Genomic DNA, 12,061 nt, shown 5'->3' on the forward strand with positions numbered 1-12,061 from the left:
AGTCTGATTTGCATAATTAGCTCGTCTGTTTTGGATGCCGAACATACGTTATCTATTACATAGGTATACATATCTAATCGTATCTATACATATCCAGTGGTATCAATACCTATCCTATAGGAAAGGTTTTAATACTAGAGACAAGTTAGGACCGTCCCAATAGGTACACCTTGTCGTGGTGGGATGGATTTTATGCTTTATCAAAATAGCGTCAACCAAGTACCCAATGTTAATTACATGTCCTAATAACTTGCTACAAGGTATATGCTTGTTTTTTTTTCCTTTTGCTCCAGTAAAGTCAGGACTTCACAATTTCCTGCTCAGTGTATCCCTAAAATTCCAGCTTAAAATTTGAGACTGAAATGTGACCTCTGCCGCTTTCTCATTTTCTGACTTATTGTGAGCGCTTGCACCATACTCCTGAAAATAACGGACGGCGCAGGGCACGGTCCCTCTGCCGGCACCATTATCGCCTATGGCCCCCGACGAGAACCACTGAACGCAATGTGAACGCACCCTGACGCAATCACGATTTTATACAATTGTTTCTTTCAAATATTCAAATAGAAGGTTCCGCTCTAAAGTTTCCGAAAATTCCATGTGAAAAAAAAAACGAAAAAAAAAAAAAAACGCGGTGCAATTATTGGGTGCAAATTTTAGCTCGCCGGCAGAATAAAATGAGAAGATGGAGGCGGTATCTTATTCTATTGATGGATTTCCATGACTTTTTGAATGGAGAGATAAAATAGTTTGGTTAGGGGGGGGGGGGATGACTTTTTAAGTAGTTTTCAACTTCTACAGCCAGAATAAAACACTTTATTGACACGTGAAGAACACAACAATTGGGGGATTATTCCCATTGCTCCTGATGAGCCCACCCACTCCCTCCAGCCCCTTCTCTCCCCCCCCCCCAGCCCCTTCTCTCCGTGGGTCTGTCAGACTTTCCAGCTTATTATCTGGAGTGACTCAGGTCTCCCCCCTCTGTCTGTCTCACACTCCTCAGCTCTCCCTTTGGAGTTTCCGTTTCCTGCTGTTTGCTGCCTCCAATTCCCGGAGTCTGGAACTTCCGACCACCGATCACATTGTAAATGCCCCCCCGGTACCGGGAGACCCGACCCAATCAATCGGCCGCCGCACTCACCGGAAGGATGAGGTAAGAGAATCCGAACGTTGGGACTGATACATTGTATCACCTCGGGTCACGTGTCCCCCACTGATACATTCTATCGCCTCGCGTCACGTGTCCCCCACTGATACATTCTATCGCCTCGCGTCACGTGTCCCCCACTGATACATTGTATCACTCCCAGCCATAACCCTCCTCTCACAAATACCCCCCAAAGTTTTTTTTAGGACAGAATTTCCCAAACTTTTAACAAAACTTTTCCAAGTCTCCTATAAACTCCCTGGATTCCAAAGATGAAAAAAGAAAAGTTGTTGTTTTTTTTTTTCAAACTTTTTAAAACTCCTGAAACTTTGTAGCTCAGGAGGATGGATCACCTCTATGTTGCAATATAAATGTAGCTGATGTGAATCCGCAAACCCCAGATTGCAGGGACTTGTAGTTCTATAGCATTAAGGCTGGGTATTGACCTCCTTATATTTTATTTACTTATTAGCTGATTTAATTTCTCCAGATATTGGTGGAAATGTATTGAAACTTATAAGGTCTATAGCTGATCGTTCACATTAGGTCTCGTTCACGTTAGGTCTCTTTCAGGGGTTTGTTTTTCTCACGTACGAGAATAACGGACCGGTTATTTTGATCGGAGTGCGGGCCGAGAGTCATCCGTTTTTCTCGTACTTGGAGAAATAGAAGAAAAAAAATTCTCCATATTTTCCACCGTGTACATAAAATTCAGACTGCACTCTGATGTCGTACAAGTGCAGTTTGATGTTTTCCACGGACCCATTGACTTGCGTTGATGATTTGATCCGACCCTCAGATCAAAATTGAACGTGTCTCCAATTTTTTTTTTCGGTCCAAGGAAAAAGTTGGTCGTGTGCACAGCCCAATAGAATATGATAAGTACGAGCCCTGTCCGTGAAAACCATAGATAGCAGTCGTACGTGAACATCGGACCTGTGACTGAGCCCTGAGGGAAGGGTCAAGCAACCAGTTTTCTCTCCATTCAAGTAAAACGGTCCAATTACTCTGGTCGGAACGGCCTCAGTTTTTCTCAGACCTGGAGAGAAAACAAAAACTTTCTCCACCTTCTTTATTCCGTCATTCATGTGCGGTCCTTTTTTTTTTTTCACGGACCCGTAGAGTTACATTGTTGATTTTTATCTGACCCTCAGATCAAAATTGAACATGTCACCGATTTTGGGTTTTTTTTCCGTCGGACCAATAGAATAATGATAGGTATGAGTGCTATCTGCGAAAACCATGAAGAGCACTAGTCCGATATAAACGGTCCTATGCTCTAAGGTCGGGGGTCACGCTAGAGAGATAATCATCTAGATTATGCTAATGACACTCAGATTATGCTCTGATCAGAGTGTCGGTTTACTGTGATCCAATTCTGCAGGATGAGAGAATCATATCACTGATGAGAAGATGGAGAACATCATTTCTCCATCTTCTCCATTGTTTGAGTCTGTGGATGCCGGACTGCAGTACACACACGCGGCATGTGATCCGATCCGGATCGGAACCAGACACTTTGGCCACGGCGAATGAACATTTACGGATTATTTTCCTTTCGGAAAACTTATACTATGTAGGCAGCCCAAAACATGTAGGTCACAACCTATGTAAGAGGTATCAGTTGATGTATACCTCCAATGCATGGCACTGATAGATGCATAGCTTGGATTGCTCGTAGTACCCAGCTATTAGGGGTCTAAATATAGTAGGTGCAGGGGGGTTTCAGTCACAGCCAGAGCTTAGAGGGGCTCAAAAGGTTCATCAATGATCACGTTTTCGGTATACAGTCTCCTGCCGTGAACGATCGTTGACATATATTAAAGCTGACTTTTACTGTAGGGTTATGGTTTCGCCTTTACCGGGTTCTTCCTCAAGGGCTTGCATTTTACTTGACCTTTGGAGCCTCTGTAATCTTAATTAGCCTTTATCTTTCAGGTCTAAACCACTTCTGACTTTCAGAACCCATATATTTTACAAGGATTAATAAAAATTCCCTGATCCCCCTCTCCCCCCCCCCCATATATCAGCTCCCTCCCCCCCTTATATCAGCTCTGTTTTTTAATGAAAAATACAAAAAAAACTGAGAGGGAATGCAAGTTGGTAGCACATAGGAACATGCTCCTGTGCATTGCTTGTATACCAACTTACAGTATACTCCGGCTCAGTTTTTTTTGTTTTTTTCTCGAATTTCTTGTACCTTGAACAAATGGCACCCCTGTTTCTGAGTTAGGAGTTTCATTTATGCAGCTTCCCATAGCTGGGTGCCTGAAAATTCGGACCCCAGTCCTGATCTACCCCATGTACATTGAGGTTGTTTGATGCAAGTTGAGATTTTAATACTAAAGGTTAGGACCGTCCCGATTGGGTGCACCTTGTCGTGGTGGGATGGCTTTTATGCTTATTTTATCAAAAAAACAGTGTTTAGTAAATACCCAATGTAATTTCTATGTACTATTAACTATTTGTTTACAGCAGGGTATATGCTCATTTTGTTTACCCCTTCAGTCCTGATCTTCTTTTGATGATTCTTCTGTCTGTTCTGACAGTTATCTCTGTCATTATCACTGCGTTCATTGTGTCCCTGACTGTTAAAACTGTAAACATTATCTCCACATATACAACCGCTTAATTAAATCCGAAGGGAAATCAGTGGCCTGAGGAACAATCTTTCTGCATTTACAGGAAACAGTCCAGACTGACAAAATATTAAAGAGATTAAAAAAAGCATCATTCTTTGTATGAAGAGCAGCTCGCGAATGAACAAAAACTCTTTAAATATCGCTTAACACTCTGTTTTGTGTGACTTGGCCCCTTCGTTTTGGGTAAGAGGAGCCATTGGTTATTATTAAAAATCCCTATACTAAGGCCAGATTTAATAGTCCTCTCCAGGTAACATCCAGGACTTGATAACTGATTTAGGCTACGTTCACATTTGAGTTGTTGTGTGCTGCGTCGGCGACGCAACACACCACGCACGCAAAAACGCATGCAAAACGCTGCGTTTTGTGACGCATGCGTTCATTTTTATAGCGCAAAAAAATGCAACAAGCAGCGTCCTCTGCGCCCTGACGCTTGCGCCCAAAAAACGCATGCGTCACAAAACGCAACAAAACGCATGTCCATGCGCCCCCCATGTTAAATATAGGGGCGCATGGGGCATGCGTCGCCGCGGTTGCGCCCGACGCACCGCAAATGTGAACATAGCCTTACAGGGCAGTTGCATGTCATAAGGTTTCAAAGAAGGCTACTGAGAGAATAATGTATTGCCGCCATAGGCGAGGGTCACACAACCATTGTTCTCTCATCTGAGAAAATCAGACCAATTATGCTAATCGTACTCTGACCAGAGTTTGACTAGTTTACAGTGCTTGACCAGAGTTTGACCGTAGTTTGACAAGTTTACAGTGCTTGACCAGAGCTTGACTAGATCTTGACCAGAGTTTGACCAGAGTTTGACCAGTTTACAGTGTTTGACCACAGCTTGGCCAGAGCTTGACTAGATCTTGACCAGAGCTTGACCGTAGTTTGACAAGTTTACAGTGCTTGACCAGAGCTTGACTAGATCTTGACCAGAGCTTGACCAGAGTTTGACCAGTTTACAGTGCTTGACCACAGCTTGGCCAGAGCTTGACTAGATCTTGACCAGAGCTTGACCAGAGTTTGACCAGTTTAGAGTGCTTGACCAGTGCTTCACTAGATCTTGACCAGAGCTTGACCAGAGTTTGACCAGTTTACAGTGCTTGACCAGAGTTTGACCAGAGTTTGACCAGTTTACAGTGCTTGACCATAGCTTGGCCAGAGCTTGACTAGATCTTGACCAGAGCTTGACCAGAGTTTGACCAGTTTAGAGTGCTTGACCAGTGCTTCACTAGATCTTGACCAGAGCTTGACCAGAGTTTGACCAGTTTACAGTGCTTGACCAGAGTTTGACCAGAGTTTGACCAGTTTACAGTGCTTGACCAGAGCTTGACTAGATCTTGACCAGAGCTTGACCAGAGTTTGACCAGTTTACAGTGCTTGACCAGAGTTTGACCATTTTACAGAGTTTGACCAGAGTTTCTCAGACATGGAGAAAAAGAAAAGTTTCTCCACCTCCTATATTCAGTGTATATTCGACAATTGGTCTGATATTCTCCGCGGACCGAGTGTGATCCAGTTATCGGAGGCAAATCGTGCATGCTGCAATTTTTTCCCCTCTCAAATGATTCAGCTTGAGGAAACAATCGGATGTGAGCATGGCCTCATTGAATAACATGGGGACAAGTGCTATCCGTCAAAATGATGGATAACACTGGTCCGAGTTACATGGTCAGTCGCCTGCACGAGCCCTTAGGCAAATATGCCAGTTTTGTAGTGTTCCCTTTAAAATAGCATTGACATAATGATCACAAGCTGGGTATTTTCCCTTCTCATGGGAAAATAAAAACACATAGGCCTTAGGATTGGAATAACAAAGTGATGTGGCTTTATGCCCTCCAGATTGACGCTGACCTTACCATACATTTACCTTTGCTTTGCACTGAGTTGTACAGACACAGGTTGTAATCTATTGTATCAACTGGTCAAAAGAAGACAAAGGGGACGGCTGGTACCAATTGTCTAAGCCACTCTGCATACTCAAGGCAAAGAGGCCTCAAAACTGTGCTGAATTCAGTAGGGTTTCCCAGACAATGGAACACATAGAGAACTTGCCCTAAAGGTCTTCTGGGCCACCACCTATTTCAAGAAGAGCTGCCACTATAAATGGAGAAGTGGCCACTTATGTACAGCTCTGTCCATTCCCTTCTATGGGAGTTCCAAAAAACAGCAGGATGAGACGGGGCGCCATCATTCCAGAGATGGGACCGGCACCTGATCAGTCATTTTCGAGACCTCTATAGAAGTGGATGGAGAAGCTCATATCTCCATTCTCGACGGTACAAGATGGGACCCCATTTTCACGATAGATGTAAGTCCCAGTTCAAGGATCCACATCGGTCAGACACATATCCTATTCTGAGGCTAGGCTATAAAGGTGTGAGATTAGAATAGTCCTGTAAAGGGATATTCCCATCTCATATACATAGCATAGCCACAGGATATGTCATAAATGCATGATAGCTGTGGGTCCCAATTGTTATGACCTATGGTTGTCCAGGACTTTGACATTGATGGTCTATCCTAAGGATGGGTCATCAATATCTGATCGATTAGCGCACAAGGTGTCAGCTGTTTCTGTAACTGGTCAGTTATGGAACAGTACAGCACAGCGCCATCAGCAGAATAGTGGTCACGGCCAGGTACTGCACATCCGCCACCATTATTGTTTATTGGTGGATGTGCAGTATCCTGCCACAGCCACTATACAGTGGCCCCTGTGCAAGAAAAGTCTAAGCGCCATAATAATGCAAAATTTTACCCACTTTGGAGATGGAAATTGGCCCCCTGACTTCTTGGGACAAGTTGCATCAATGGAATGTCCGCCCATGCCATGCGGGTCTCATCAACACTGATTTCAACCTATTTATGGTCATTGTATCTGTGCCAGTATTACTTTACTTTCATCAGATTAATTATATAGTTAATTAAAGGGGTTGCTCAGGACTTTAATATTGCTAGCCTATCCTTAGGATAGGACATCATTGTCTGATTGATGGGGGTCCGACACCCGGGGCTCACCCTCATTAGCTGTTCTCAGTGTCAGCTGCGTCCAGAAGGATGGGGGGATTGATGCGAAGTCCTGGACAATCCCTTTAATAAGTTGTATGTTTAGCAATCGGTCTTTGGATTTAATCCGCGGCGCAGAACAGTAAATCTAGAGAGGAATGAAGATGTTGATGGTGTAGGATACATGACACATATCTGACTGCTGGTACATGCCATGCTTGATGCTTTTTATCTCTTGTAACAATACACTGGAAAGGAGGATCGCTCCGGACTGTCTGTCCGTGATGGAAAGTGATAAGGGACTTCAGATGACAGTGATAATAGCCCTGTAAGACATAACCAGTGTAAAAGAGGCTTTCTTCTTATTTGAAAGAAGAGGGATTCTGTCTTCTGTGAGCAGGGTTTGCTATGTTATCTGAGTGCAGAATGATGTAGGGGCAGAGATCCTGATTCCGGCAATGTATCACTTAGTTTACTGGGTGAAGCAGTTGTGATAGAATCATATTTTTCTCTGCAGCAGATCTAGCAGAGCTCGAATGCTGAGCGCTCAGAATGTTGAGCTCGGAATGTTGAGCCTTTGGAATGTTGAGCTCAAATGTTGAGCCCTTGGAATGTTGAGCCCTTGGAATGTTGAGCTCAGAATGTTGAGCCCTTAGAATGTTGGGCTTGGAATGTTGAACCCTTGGAATGTTGAGCTCGGAATGATGAGCCCTTGGACTGTTGAGCTCAGAATGTTGAGCCCTTTGAAAGTGGAGCTCAGAATGTTGAGCTCAGAATGTTGAGCTCCTAGAATGTTGAGTTTGGAATGTTGAGCTCGGAATGTTGAGCTCGGAGTGTTGAGCCTTTGGAATGTTGAACTCAGAATGTTGAGCCCTTGGAATGTTGAGCCCTTGGAATTTTGAGCTCAGAATATTGAGCCCTTGGAATGTTGAGCTTGGAATGTTGAGCCCTTGGAATGTTGAGCTCAGAATGTTGAGCCCTTGGAATGTTGAGCTTAGAATGTTGAGCCCTTGGAATTTTGAGCTCGGAATGTTGATCCCTTGGAATGTTAAGCTGGGAAGGCTGAGCTCTGTATAACCCCACCCACACCACTAATAGGCAGCTTTCTGTGTACACTGTATATTGACAGAAAGCTGCCAATGAGTGCTAGGAGCGGGGATGGATTAGGAGGCACAATTCACCTAGTCCTCTAGTGATAATCTCCTGTTGACAAATCATTGATTATACTGAAATAACAAAACACAGCCTAGTTAAGGTACCTTCACACTAAACGACGCTGCAGCGATCCAGACAACGATCCGGATCGCTGCAGCGTCGCTGTTTGGTCGCTGGAGAGCTGTCACACAGACCGCTCTCCAGCGACCAACGATGCCGGTAACCAGGGTAAACATCGGGTTACTAAGCGCAGGGCCGCGCTTAGTAACCCGATGTTTACCCTGGTTACCATCCTAAAAGTAAAAAAAACAAACGCTGTCCGGCGCTGTGCTTCTCTGTACTGGCTGTGAGCACAGCGGCCGGAAAGCAGAGCGGTGATGTCACCGCTGTGCTTTCCGGCCGCTGTGCTCACAGTGAGTGCAGGAAAGCACAGCGCCGGAGGACAGAAAGTAACATAGTAACATAGTAACATAGTTAGTAAGGCCGAAAAAAGACAATTGTCCATCCAGTTCAGCCTATATTCCATCATAATAAGTACCCAGATCTACGTCCTTCTACAGAACCTAATAATTGTATGATACAATATTGTTCTGCTCCAGGAAGACATCCAGGCCTCTCTTGAACCCCTCGACTGAGTTCGCCATCACCACCTCCTCAGGCAAGCAATTCCAGATTCTCACTGCCCTAACAGTAAAGAATCCTCTTCTATGTTGGTGGAAAAACCTTCTCTCCTCCAGACGCAAAGAATGCCCCCTTGTGCCCGTCACCTTCCTTGGTATAAACAGATCCTCAGCGAGATATTTGTATTGTCCCCTTATATACTTATACATGGTTATTAGATCGCCCCTCAGTCGTCTTTTTTCTAGACTAAATAATCCTAATTTCGCTAATCTATATGGGTATTGTAGTTCTCCCATCCCCTTTATTAATTTTGTTGCCCTCCTTTGTACTCTCTCTAGTTCCATTATATCCTTCCTGAGCACCGGTGCCCAAAACTGGACACAGTACTCCATGTGCGGTCTAACTAGGGATTTGTACAGAGGCAGTATAATGCTCTCATCATGTGTATCCAGACCTCTTTTAATGCACCCCATGATCCTGTTTGCCTTGGCAGCTGCTGCCTGGCACTGGCTGCTCCAGGTAAGTTTATCATTAACTAGGATCCCCAAGTCCTTCTCCCTGTCAGATTTACCCAGTGGTTTCCCGTTCAGTGTGTAATGGTGATATTGATTCCCTCTTCCCATGTGTATAACCTTACATTTATCATTGTTAAACCTCATCTGCCACCTTTCAGCCCAAGTTTCCAACTTATCCAGATCCATCTGTAGCAGAATACTATCTTCTCTTGTATTAACTGCTTTACATAGTTTTGTATCATCTGCAAATATCGATATTTTACTGTGTAAACCTTCTACCAGATCATTAATGAATATGTTGAAGAGAACAGGTCCCAATACTGACCCCTGCGGTACCCCACTGGTCACAGCGACCCAGTTAGAGACTATACCATTTATAACCACCCTCTGCTTTCTATCACTAAGCCAGTTACTAACCCATTTACACACATTTTCCCCCAGACCAAGCATTCTCATTTTGTGTACCAACCTCTTGTGCGGCACGGTATCAAACGCTTTGGAAAAATCGAGATATACCACGTCCAATGACTCACCGTGGTCCAGTCTATAGCTTACCTCTTCATAAAAACTGATTAGATTGGTTTGACAGGAGCGATTTCTCATAAACCCATGCTGATATGGAGTTAAACAGTTATTCTCATTGAGATAATCCAGAATAACATCCCTCAGAAACCCTTCAAATATTTTACCAACAATAGAGGTTAGACTTACTGGCCTATAATTTCCAGGTTCACTTTTAGAGCCCTTTTTGAATATTGGCACCACATTTGCTATGCGCCAGTCCTGCGGAACAGACCCTGTCGCTATAGAGTCACTAAAAATAAGAAATAATGGTTTATCTATTACATTACTTAGTTCTCTTAGTACTCGTGGGTGTATGCCATCCGGACCCGGAGATTTATCTATTTTAATCTTATTTAGCCGGTTTCGCACCTCTTCTTGGGTTAGATTGGTGACCCTTAATATAGGGTTTTCATTGTTTCTTGGGATTTCACCTAGCATTTCATTTTCCACCGTGAATACCGTGGAGAAGAAGGTGTTTAATATGTTAGCTTTTTCCTCGTCATCTACAACCATTCTTTCCTCACTATTTTTTAAGGGGCCTACATTTTCAGTTTTTATTCTTTTACTATTGATATAGTTGAAGAACAGTTTGGGATTAGTTTTACTCTCCTTAGCAATGTGCTTCTCTGTTTCCTTTTTGGCAGCTTTAATTAGTTTTTTAGATAAAGTATTTTTCTCCCTATAGTTTTTTAGAGCTTCAATGGTGCCATCCTGCTTTAGTAGTGCAAATGCTTTCTTTTTACTGTTAATTGCCTGTCTTACTTCTTTGTTTAGCCACATTGGGTTTTTCCTATTTCTAGTCCTTTTATTCCCACAAGGTATAAACCGCTTACACTGCCTATTTAGGATGTTCTTAAACATTTCCCATTTATTATCTGTATTCTCATTTCTGAGGATATTGTCCCAGTCTACCAGATTAAGGGCATCTCTAAGCTGTTCAAACTTTGCCTTCCTAAAGTTCAATGTTTTTGTGACTCCCTGACAAGTCCCCCTAGTGAAAGACAGGTGAAACTGCACAATATTGTGGTCGCTATTTCCTAAATGCCCAACCACCTGCAGATTTGTTATTCTGTCAGGTCTATTAGATAGTATTAGGTCTAAAAGTGCTGCTCCTCTGGTTGGATTCTGCACCAATTGTGAAAGATAATTTTTCTTGGTTATTAGCAGAAACCTGTTGCCTTTATGGGTTTCACAGGTTTCTGTTTCCCAGTTAATATCCGGGTAGTTAAAGTCCCCCATAACCAGGACCTCATTATGGGTTGCAGCTTCATCTATCTGCTTTAGAAGTAGACTTTCCATGCTTTCTGTTATATTTGGGGGTTTGTAACAGACCCCAATGAGAATTTTGTTACCATTTTTCCCTCCATGAATTTCAACCCATATGGACTCGACATCCTCATTCCCTTCGCTAATATCCTCCCTTAAAGTGGACTTTAGACAAGACTTTACATAGAGACAAACCCCTCCTCCTCTCCGATTTTTACGATCCTTTCTAAACAGACTGTAACCCTGTAAGTTAACTGCCCAGTCATAGCTTTCATCTAACCATGTCTCGGTTATTCCCACTATGTCAAAGTTACCTGTAGATATTTCTGCTTCTAGTTCTTCCATCTTGTTTGTCAGGCTTCTGGCGTTTGCGAGCATGCAGTTTAGAGGATTTTGTTTTGTTCCAATCTCCTCACTGTGGATTGTTTTAGAAAGTGGAAGGTAAGTATGAAGCGTTTGTTTTTTTTACTTTTAGGATGGTAACCAGGGTAAACATCGGGTTACTAAGAGCTGGAATCAGGTTCTCAGCACCTACATTATGCTGCTCTCAGGTTACATAGTACAAACTTGCTGACAGATGCCCTTTAATGGGTTAGTCTCACCGTGATAAATAGTTAAAATTGCAGAGTGCTTGTAAAATCTTTTTAAAAAAGCCAATTCAATTTTGAGAGCGGAGAGAATTTTTAATTCTAGTGTTGATTGCTCGTTGACTAGGTTACACACTACTGCAGAGGAGTCTCGTCTCCTAGGCAAAGAGTGCAGCACTTACAAGCTCTTTCCTATAGAGCTTGCAATAGCTTCAGTGCTCCTGTGCTCCTCTGATGCTGCAGAGGCAGCACAGTGACACCGCTGATCCCAACTGTCAAACATCAGGATCACACCGCTCCCTGCAAGCAGGAAGCCAGGAGGCCGGGGAGCGGTGGGCTCCTGAAGATTGAATGTGAGACAGCTTGTTTAAGGGTCTTTTTATGCCAGGACATACACATAGCTGACATCAACCCCACCCCCTATACGCTTGCTCTCTGCCCAGATGAGCATACATGTATTTTCAATAGAAAGTTGCTGGCAGTGACTTATCTGCTCATACACTGCATGACGCCCAAGTGTGACGGGTAGTAAAACTGCACTATTAAAAACTCAAGAG

The 12,061-nt window shown here is 43.4% G+C and overlaps 1 protein-coding gene across 1 annotated transcript in view; it reads left to right on the top strand.

The window, feature by feature from the left end:
* The first annotated feature begins 938 nt into the window (after positions 1-938).
* The window catches only part of LOC138675323 (solute carrier family 45 member 3-like), a 36,562-nt gene continuing 25,439 nt past the window's right edge, over positions 939-12,061 (top strand). Inside the window, exon 1 of the mRNA XM_069763430.1 lies at positions 939-1,153. The gene's annotated coding sequence lies outside the window, so the exon portion shown is untranslated. The remainder of the gene's footprint in view (positions 1,154-12,061) is intronic.

This window comes from Ranitomeya imitator, chromosome 4, assembly GCF_032444005.1.
Source record: "Ranitomeya imitator isolate aRanImi1 chromosome 4, aRanImi1.pri, whole genome shotgun sequence".
NCBI lineage: Eukaryota > Metazoa > Chordata > Amphibia > Anura > Dendrobatidae > Ranitomeya > Ranitomeya imitator.